Raw genomic sequence first — 11,039 nt, 5'->3', positions numbered from 1 at the left:
AACAACATGGATAAAGCCTCTGTAAGGTGCACACAGGTGAACTATATTTCATGCACAAGATGCAACTTTAAAGAGATTAAATACTGTAAATTGTGGGGAGGGGACAGTGTAGCTAGACAGCATCAGATGGTGGCCTGAGGGATGGCCCTGGAGTTGAAGAAGAAGAGGAGGAGAGTGAAGACTGAAAGAAGAATAAGATGGAGGTAACTGAAGGAGGAAGAGTGTAGTGTGAGTTTCAGGGAAGAGGTCAGACAGGGGCTCGGTTGTGCTGAGGAGGTGCTGGATGATTGGGCAACTACTGCAGAAGTAATAAGGGAAACAGCTAGAAAGGTAATTGGTGTGATATCTGGAAATAGAAAGGAAGATAAAGAGACATGGCGTTGAAATGAGGTAGTGCAGGAAAGCATAAGGAGAAAGAGGTTGGCAAAACACAATTCGGATCGACAGAGTGATGAGAAAAGTAAACAGGAGTACAAGGAGATGCGGCAGCAGGTAAAGAGGGATGTGGTGAAAGCCAAGGAAAAGGCATATAAGAAGCTGTATGAGAAGTTCGACACTAAGGAAGGAGAAAAGGATTTGTACGATTGGCCAGGCAGAGGAACCGAGTGGAGAAAGATGTGCTGCAAGTTAAAGCAATTAAGGATGGAGATGGAAATGTGTTGACTAGTGAGGAGAGTGTGTTGAGAAGATGGAGGGAATATTTTGAGCAGCTGATGAATGAGGAAAATGAGAAAGAGAGAGGGTTAGATGGTGTGGAGTTGGTGAATCAGGAAGTGGATAGGATTAGTAAGGAGGAAGTGAGAGCAGCTATTAAGAGGATGAAGAGTGGAAAGTCAGTTGGACCAGATGACATACTGGTAGAAGCATAGAGATGTTTAGGTAAGATGGCAGTGGAGTTTTTAACAAGATCGTTTAACAGGAATTTGGAATGTGAGAGGATGCATGAGGAATGGAGAAGGAGTGTGCTGGTACCGATCTTTATGAACAAGGGAGATGTGCAGACCTGCAGTATCTACAGGGGAATTAAGTTGGTCAGTCACACCATGAAGTTATGGGAAAGAGTAGTGGAAGCCAGGCTGAGGGAAGAGGTGACCATCTGTGAGCAGCAGTATGGTTTTATGCAGAGGAAGAGCACCACAAATGCATTATTTGCTTTGAGAATGTTGATGGAGAAGTATAGAGAAAGTCAGAAGGAGTTGCATTGTGTGTTTGTGGATTTAGAGAAAGCGTACGACAGGGTGCCAAGAGAGGAGTTGTGGTATTGTATGAGGAAGTCAGGTGGGTCAGAGAAGTATGTGAGGGTGGTGCAGGACATGTATGAGGACAGTGTGACAGCAGCGAAGTGCAGGGGTGGGAAGTAACGAAGTACAAATACTTCGTTACTGTACTTAAGTTGATTTTTTTGGTATCAGTACTTTACTTCTCTATTTATTTTTCAGACAACTTTTTACTTTTCTACTTCTTACATTTTCAAAACCGGCTCGTTACTTTAGTTTTATTCCATTGATTTGGTGAAATATAAAATTTTTTGTTTTCACTGCGCCGATTTCAGCCCACCAACCGATTTCCTGTAATTGCGCGTCTTTTCTAATCTACTGGTGTATAATGTTCTGACTCTCACTCACCACAGACGTAGACTAGTTTAGGAAGCTAAGAATGAGCAGGCAGAAGGCAGTAAGAAGTTTGGGGTTAACGTGGATAAGACAGAGGGAGTCAGTGATGTAAACATGACTGAGAACAGAGACATTTCTGATCATCATCATCTTTTCTCTGCTTGTGTTCTTGTGCATTTTGTATTAATATATATATATATATATATATATATATATATATATATATATATATATATATATATATATATATATATATATATATATATATATACTGTATATAGCTGTCAAAATGTAAATTATTTTTTATATAATTTATATAATTTATATTTAAATTATAATTCAGCGTGAATTTCTGTTTTTATCATTTTTATTAAAAAAAATTTAAATACATAAATAAATAAATAAATAAATATAAAAGAGGCGAAATTAAAACCTTCAGCAAAACATACATTTATCCACGACGTCCTTTCTTTACTTATATATAAAATAAATAAATAAAGTCCACCGAAAAATATTTTTAATCAGTAAACGTTTGTTTTATTTATGCGCCAAGTCTTAAATCAAACACCAAATCTGCCATGATTCACACAATTAAACCTCTGGGTGGCGTTTCATGGGTTTTTCCCTCATAATGGGGAAACGAACTTAAATTACTGTCTTTATTGATCATACAGATAAAAACAATACATCATTCAAATCTGTAAAATGTCTATGATTATATATATAAAAGCTTCTTGACTTGACTTGAAGATGTGCACTTTCTCCGGTATCAACTCATTAACTGTCCATGTGGAAACATAGCAAAGGCTCTTAATAAAGTCCACACATCTCTGCACTGCTATAGCCTTTATATTTAATCACTGTACATATGCTTACATATATTTCACATGCTGTAAATATGCTACATATTTATCTGCACTATGTGCACGATTGCTACTTTTTGCACTTTTGGTAGATGCCAAACTGATGCCAAATCTAGTTAACAGCTAAAAGAGGTAGAAGTATTAATTACTTTTTACTTAAGTACATGTCAGAGCCAAGACTTCTTTACTTTCACTTGAATAAAACAGTATAATCAGTACTTCAACTTTTACCCGAGTATTTTAAAACATGAGTATCTGTACTTCTCATCATGAGTATTAAGTGCTTCTACTTAAGTAAAGGATGTGTGTACTTTTGCCAGCTCTGGTGAAGTGTGCAGTAGGAACGACAGAATGGTTCAAGGGGGAGGTTGGACTGCATCAAGGATCGGCTCTGAGCCCTTTCCTGTTTGCAGTGGTGATGGACAGGTTGAAGGATGAGGTCACACAGGAGTCTCCATAGACTATGATGTTTGTGGATGATATTGTGATTTGTGGTGAGAGTAAGGAGCAGATTGAGAAGAGCCTGGAGAGGTGGAGGTACGTGCTGGAGAGAAGGGGAATGAAAGTCAGTAGGAGTATGGAGTAGTAGGAGTGTGTGAATGAGAGGAAGGGCAATGGAGGGGTGCAGTGCAGGGAGAAGAAGTGGAAAAGGTGGAGGAGTTCAGGTATCTGGGGTCAACAGTGTAAAGTAATAGAGAGTGTTTTAGAGAAGTGAAGAAAAAAGTGCAGGCAGAGTGGAGTGGGTGAAGAAGAGTGATAGCAGGAGTAATTTGTGATAGAAGAGTATCTGTGAGAGTGAAAGGGAAACTTTATAGGACTGTGGTGAGACCTGTGATGTTGTATGGTTTAGAGACAGTGGCATTGAGTATAGGACAGGAGGCAGAGCTGAAGATGTTAAGGTTTTGGTTGGGAGTGACGAGGATAGACAGGATTAGAAATGAGTTTATTAGAGGGACAGCACATGTAGGACGTTTTGGAGACAAGGTGAGGGAGGCGTGATTGAGATGGTTTGGACATGTGCAGAGGAGGGACATAGGGTATATTGGTAGGAAAATGTTGGCCAGGAAGGAGGAAAAGAGGAAGACCAAGGAGGTGTTTTATGGATGTGGAGAGGGAAGACATACAGGTAGTTGGGTTGAAAGAGGCAGATGTAGAGGACAGGTGGTATGGAGACGGATAATCTCAGTAGGTAAGGTGTTGGTTTTTCTATCAGCAGGTCCCCGCAAGGTTAGTGGTTTAAGTCCTGGCATCGCCAAGGTAAAATTTGTATTTATCTTTTAAATTCTAATAGTTTGTCTACTTTGTGACACTAAACTGTACATCTATTTGTTAATTTAAGAGACTTGTTTTAAAAATTGCTTTATTTCTTTGTCTTTTTAAAAAAAGACTTGTTTGGCCTACTTTTAATATGAGTTACATGGTGTGGAAGTATGGAAAAGAAGCAATCATGGTTCATTAGGCTTATTGACTGCTTTCTCAAGTCAGATCTGATAGCCCAGTCTGTTAGATGCTAGTTGGCCAATAAACAGGCCCTCACAAGGTTGGGGGTTCAAACCGTGACATTGCCAAGTTAGTTTTTATTTTTTTTGTGAAATCTAATAGTGTGTCTACTTTTTGACATCAAACTGTAAATCTATTTGTTAATTAAAGAGACCTGTTTTAAAAAATTGCTTTATTTTGTTGTCTTTTTTGAAAGAATTGTTTGGCCTACTTTTAACATGAGACATGGTGTTGAAGAATGGAAAAGGAGCCATGGTGGTTTATTAGGCTTATTGACTGCTTTCGCAAGTCAGATCTGATAGCTCAGTGGGTAATATGCTGGTTTACCAATCAGCAGGCCACCACAAAGTTGGAGGTTCAAGCCCTGCATTACCAAGTTAGATTTTTATTTCTCTGGTGAAATCAAATTGTTTGTCTACTTTGTGACATTAAACTGTACATCTATCTGTTAATTAAAAAGACCTGTTTTAAAAATTGCTTTATTTCTTTGTCTTTTTTGAAAGACTTGTTTTGAAAACTGCAGCCCTAACTCCTCCTCCCATGCAGTCCTGGTTTTATCTGTATTACAGCTTTTAAGAGATAAAATAAAACTGTATATCCGGGAGATCAAACTATGCTGGTGTGGAGTAATCATGACTAAACTCTCCCAAGCTTGCTTGGGGGGTACAGAGGGAAAATTGGGGAGGCATTTAGATACAAAGCTGCGGACTTGGAGATATCGAAAAAAATGAGCTGTAGGCAGCCCATACTCCAAGGATAGGCTGGCGAAACTTCTAAAGACGCCATCTTTGTACAAATTATAAAGTTGCTTGATGCCTTTTTCGTGCCATAGCGAGAAAGCTGAATCCAAAAGTGACGGGGGAAACAAATGATTTCTATTCAAGGGATGCAGTGCTGATAAAGCCCTAAATTTAAAGTGACGCCTAAACTGAAACCAAATCTTAAGTGTGTTCAGTACGACTGGATTGTCAGTATATTGAGGTTTGACCGGAAAAGGTGAGAAAAGCAGAGCAGATACAGAGGATGATCTACAAGACAGTAGCTCCAGATTGCACCAAGTGGATTCTGCTGAATTGGACCAAAAGTTCAGTTTTTGGATATGTGCAGCCCAGTAGTATATTTGAAAATTGGGCAAAGCAAGCCCACCACTGAGCCTACATCTCCGCAATAAAGTCTTACGGATTCTGGGCGGTTTTCCACTCCAAAGAAAATAATTAATGATTCTATCTAAAGAATCAAAAAAATACTTGGGTAAAAATAGTGGAAGCGATTGAAAAAAATAAAGAAACTTGGGCAGAACATTCATTTTAACTGCATTGATTTTTCCTGTTAAAGACAGAGGTAGACTGCTCCACCTCTGAAAATCCGACTTTATGTCCGCCACAAGCGGAGCGAGATTGGCATGAAAAAGTCTGGGTAAGGAACGGGTCACCGTGATACCAAGGTATTTAAAGCCTGAACAGTTGAATTTGAATAGCAGATTCAGACGCTAAAGTTGTAGAGCAGTATTGTTTACCGGATAACACTCACTCTTATGGAAATTTTATTTGTATCCCGAGAAAGAGCCAAAATCACCCAAGATAGATAAAATGACAGGAACAGAGGCTGCAGGATCAGTCACATATAACAACAAATCATCAGCATATAAGGACACCTTATATTCCGCCCCCTTGTGAGTTATACTCTTAAAGGCTAATGAGGATCTAAGTTTAATGGATAACGGCTCAATGGCAAGGGCGAATAGCAGTGGTGACAGTGGGCACCCCTGCCGGGTTCCACACCCGAGACTGAAATAACCAGAGCTAATATTATTTGTACGAACACTGGCTTGCGGAGATTTATAAAGGAGTCGGATCCAGGAGACAAATGTATCACCAAACCCAAATTTCTTCAATATTGCAAACAGGTATTCCCACTCGACTCTATCAAACGCTTTCTCAGCATCCAATGAGACTACCACCTCCGGCAAAGGAGATGACTGCTTAGAGTAAATTATGTTGAAAAGTGTACGAGTGTTAAAAAATGAGTGTCGCCCTTTTATAAATCCAGTCTGCTCCATAGATATGATATGTGGTAGTACATTTTCTAACCGGGATGCGATCACTTTCGCCAGCACTTTCACGTCGGCATTCAGCAGCGACAGCAGTCTATATGACCCGCACAGGTTGGGATCCTTGCCCTTCTTCAAGAGAAGGGCTATTGAGGCCTGATTAAAAGTAGGTGGTAGCACACCCTGACCCAGAGATTCATTGAACACACCAAGGAGCAGCGGCGCCAATTTATCGATAAACCTCTTTAAAAACTCAACTGAAAAACCATCTGGGCCGGGGGGTTTATTAGACTGCATCGCCCTTATTGAAGCTCTGACTTCGTCAAGAGATAGTGGAGAGTCCAAGTCCCTTACAGAGACTACAGGAAGATCGACACCTTGAAGGAAATTACCCAGTCTCTTACCATCAGTAAGGCATTCAGATTTATAAAGAGCAGAGTAATATGACTTAAATACTGCATTGACCTCTATGGGATCGGTAACGGTAAATAATCTGCAGTATTAGGCGCGATGCAGCCTGCCGTCTCAGCTGATGAGCCAACAATCTGCTTGGTTTGTCACCGTATTCATAATACGATCCACAAGTTCGTAATAACATGCATTCAGTTTCCCTAGTGGAGAGGAGATCGAATTCTGCCTGCAACTCAACACGCTGTTTGTATAGCTCTGGAGACGGGTTGGATGCATAGCTCTGATCGAGTTGGCTGATAGCCGATGAAATTTCCCTGAGTTTAGCTCTGTGCTCCCGATATGTGAAAGGAGAGTATGAAATGATTTGCCCCCTGAGATAGGCTTTCAGAGTCTTCCATAATAATGAGCATGGAGTAGAGTCAAGACGATTAAACAACAAGAATTCATTGATAGCTTTAGAAATAGACGCACAGAAATCCTTGTCTGAGAGGAGATGCGAATTAAACCGCCAGGGAGATTGTGTAGGTCTATGGGTTGAGAATTGGATATCCAACGCTAGAGGAGCATGATCAGAGATCACAATGCCCAAATAATCTGTAGATACAACCGAGCAATTAAGACGGCTATCAATAAAAAAATAATTAATTCTGGAATATGAATGATGCACCGGGGAGTAAAATGAAACATTTTTTAACCCAGGATTGCGACATCTCCATGGGTCTACCAAGCCGTTTTGTGACGCGAAATCAGAAAATGATTTAGACATTGCAGTTTGGGATACAGAACGAGAACTAGAACGATCCAAAACAGGGTTCAAAACACAATTCAAATCACCACCAAAAATTATCAAATGGGTATTTATAAAGGGAAGACTGCCAAGTAACCTATTCGCAAAATCAGGATCATCAAAGTTTGGAGCGTAAATATTAACCAGCAGAACCTTGGTCTGCATCAGCGTACCAGCCACAATGACATACCTGCCATTTCTATCTGCAATTGTATGGGTAGGTGAAAACTGTATGCTTCTATTTACTAGGATTGCCACCCCTCGTGCCTTAGAATTGAAATTGGAGTGGAAAGTTTGACCCACCCAAGGACGGTGAAGCCTATGATGATCTCTGACTCTGAGGTGTGTTTCCTGTAAAAAATACTATGTCGGCGCGTAAGCGTTTCAGGTGGGTAAAAACCCTAGACCGTTTAATAGGATTACCCATACCCCTAATATTCCAGCTAAGGAACCGGACAGGTGCACCACTGCCAGCTAAACGTGAGTCTGTATTATTGTCAGCCATTCATCCAAAAACAACTACACAAAAAAAAAAAAAAGGAAAATAGGACCTGTGAAGCCAGGGGGATACCCACCCCCCCACCCCCGTGCGCGCACATCAGACACTCAAACACAAACCCAACACACAAGTAGAGTCCCCATCTTAACAATAACCCCAGGGGACAGCAACATAAACTACCAAAAAAGAAACCTATTGCCGCACACACAAATAAATGTGCTAACGACACGGAGAACAAGCCCATCCTAAACAAAGAGAAGGCTCCAGCAGATTAAACACAACATAAATTACGCGCAACTATATCTAGTTCACTGCTGCTTATTCCCGGTCTACATAAACATACAAACAACGTTTCTAGAGGAAAATAAGTTCCCAACATAAATTAACCAAGCGTTCATGAAACAAACATTAAGTTTTCAGAATCACTCACACTTTGATTCCCGTAAAAATAACACTTGAAGAAAGGCAAACAAACAAACAAAAAATAATAATAATAAATAAATAAATAAAAAGTTAAAGACCAGCATCACCAAGCGGAGTTTGTGAATAGAGTAGTGACATGAAAAACAAGGAGCAAACATCACGACCAACCGCGACAAAAAATATGTTTACACTTTAGACACACTTTGGAAAGTTTTTATATACTCGCTGGCCCCGTCAGGTGAAAGAAAATCTTTCCCAACACCGTTGTGTGTGATACGTAGCCGCGCTGGATAAAATAACCCGTACCGCACACCTTCAATGCCACGGAGCTGCTGCCGCACCTCGTTAAAGGCAGCCCGTGCTTTTGCGGTTTTTACCGTATGGTCTGGAAAAATAGAAATGTTCAGACCCTGAAACTGAATTCGCTGCAGTTCTTTGGCATGCCGCAAGACATCCAGACATTCGCTATGATAGTGAAATCTGGCCACAATGGCTCGTGGTCATTCACCAGGTTTTGGTACAGGCTGTAAAGTGCGATGTGACCTGTCCAGAACCGGCTCCTTCTCCAGACTCAGTGCCTCTTTCAGCAGCACGGCAACATTTGCGGTAGTGGAGCTATTGGGCCCCTCAGGAACACCGATTATCCGGACATTATTGCGCCGCGATCTAGCTTCCAGATCTTCACATTTGGTCTTCAGCTTATTGTACTCAGCAGTAAGACGGTGTATGTCACGTTGCATTACAGCGATATCATCGGTGCAAACAGAAAGTGAGCGCTCCATTTTAACCATGGTGCCCTTAAGTTCCCCAACCGCAGCCTCATTCGCAGCTTTATCACTGGACAGCTGCGCCTTCACCGCCTGCAGCTCCGACTTTATTGTCAGCAAATCGTTTCCCAAAGTACGTTCCAACGCACGTAGCTCGGCCTTAAATACCTCGATGATTTCGGACCTCAGAGAGGACAGCAGCTCTGACTTTAATGAGTCAATATCAGCCTTAGAAGCTGCCTGTGAAACAATAGGCCCTTCACACGGGGGTGAATCACGAGAAGGCGAGGCCGCAACTGTTGCACAAGGCCGCAGTTGCGACTGAGTTGTGCTACGGGTCTTAGAAGTTTTACCAGACATCATAATTACCTCTAGATTCAAATACACAAACAAGAAGGGTAAACCAAGGGATTGAGAGCAAAAATAAAAGCGAAAAGCTCGAAATAATAACAATTACAACATTAATCCACCGGAGCCCACTAACACCACGTCCTACTCCATGACAAGCTCGATAGCGCCCCCTGGAATACTTTTAATATGAGTTACATGGTCTTGAAGTATGGAAAGCAAGCCATGTTGGTTCATTAGGCTTATTGACTGATTGCGCATGTCAGATCTGATAGCTCAATGGGTAAGGTGCAGGTTTGCCAATAAGCAAGCCCCCACAATTTTGGTGGTTCAAACCCTGGCATTGCCAAGTTATTATTTTTTTTTTTTTGTGAAATCTGATAGTGTGTCTACTTTTTGACATCAAACTATAAATCTATTTGTTAATTAAAGAGACCTGTTTGAAAAATTGCTTTATTTTGTTGTCTTTTTTGAAATAATTGTTTGGCCTACTTTTAACATGAGACATGGTGTTGAAGAATGGAAAAGGAGCCATGGTGGTTTATTAGGTTTATTGACTGCTTTCTCAAGTCAGATCTGATAGCTCAGTGGGTAATATGCTGGTTTACCAATCAGCAGGCCACCACAAAGTTGGAGGTTCAAGCCCTGCATTACCAAGTTTGGTTTTATTTCTCTGGTGAAATCAAATTGTTTGTCTACTTTGTGACATTAAACTGTACATCTATCTGTTAATTAAAGAGACCTGTTTTAAAAATTGCTTTATTTCTTTGTCTTTTTTGAAAGACTTGTTTGGCCTATGTTTAATATGAGTTACATGGTGTTGAAGTATGGAAAGGAAGCTGTGATGTCACTGGTTTCATGTATGTGTAGAGTGTTTAGCACCACCTGTTGATTGTGTGGAGAAAGCAGACAGCTCACTTAATTCTTCCTGTTTTCCTATTTGTTGGGGTTGGTCACATGGCTAGTCTTAGGTGAGACCAGCCATTTTAGAAGTATGTTTGGCATGGCAAGAGGCTTCAGTTGGGCCTCTGGTGTATCTGCAGCATCTGCCTGAGTTGAGCCTTAAAGAAGCTATGTTTGTAAGTAGACCTGACATATTTAATGTATTGTGAATGGTTAGGGCTGTATATTTTGTCATGATTTATTGTATGATAAGATATATAACTGCCGTCTGCTTTCACATGCAATATTTACCTTATGGTATTGAGTGTTTGTGACCGATATAACTGTAAACTGAAAGTTTTCTTGTGTTTTTAGTATTACAAAGTAAGTGGAAAAGCACTGTAAAAACAAGTGATGAAGACAAACAAGTTAAAGAATTAAACTTTACTTCCACGTCCTTGTCATCTTTAATCTTTGAGTGCCCAGTACACCTGTTTAGCTGTCTGTCACTTTGTGGAGAGTACGCACACAGTGGACAGAACAGAAGCCATGTTGGTTTATTAGGCTTATTGACAGACTGCACAGCTCAGATCTGATAGCTCAGTAGATAAGGTGCTGTTTTACCAATCAGCAGGTCCCCACAAAGTTGGTGGTTCAAGCCCCGCATCACCATGTTAGATTTTTATTTCTCTGGTGAAATCAAATTGTTTGTCTACTTTGTGACAATAAACTGTATATTGATTTGTTAATTAAAGAGACCTGTTTTAAAAATTGCTTCATTTCTTTGTCTTTTTTGAAAGACTTTGGCCTACTTTTAATGAGTTACATGATGTTGAAGTATGGAAAAGAAGCCATATTGGTTCATTAGGCTTAATGACTGCTTGCACTAGTACCTA

This window comes from Silurus aristotelis (genome assembly GCF_946808225.1).
Source record: "Silurus aristotelis genome assembly, chromosome: 2".
Lineage (NCBI taxonomy): Eukaryota > Metazoa > Chordata > Actinopteri > Siluriformes > Siluridae > Silurus > Silurus aristotelis.
This window is presented reverse-complemented; position numbering follows the sequence as displayed.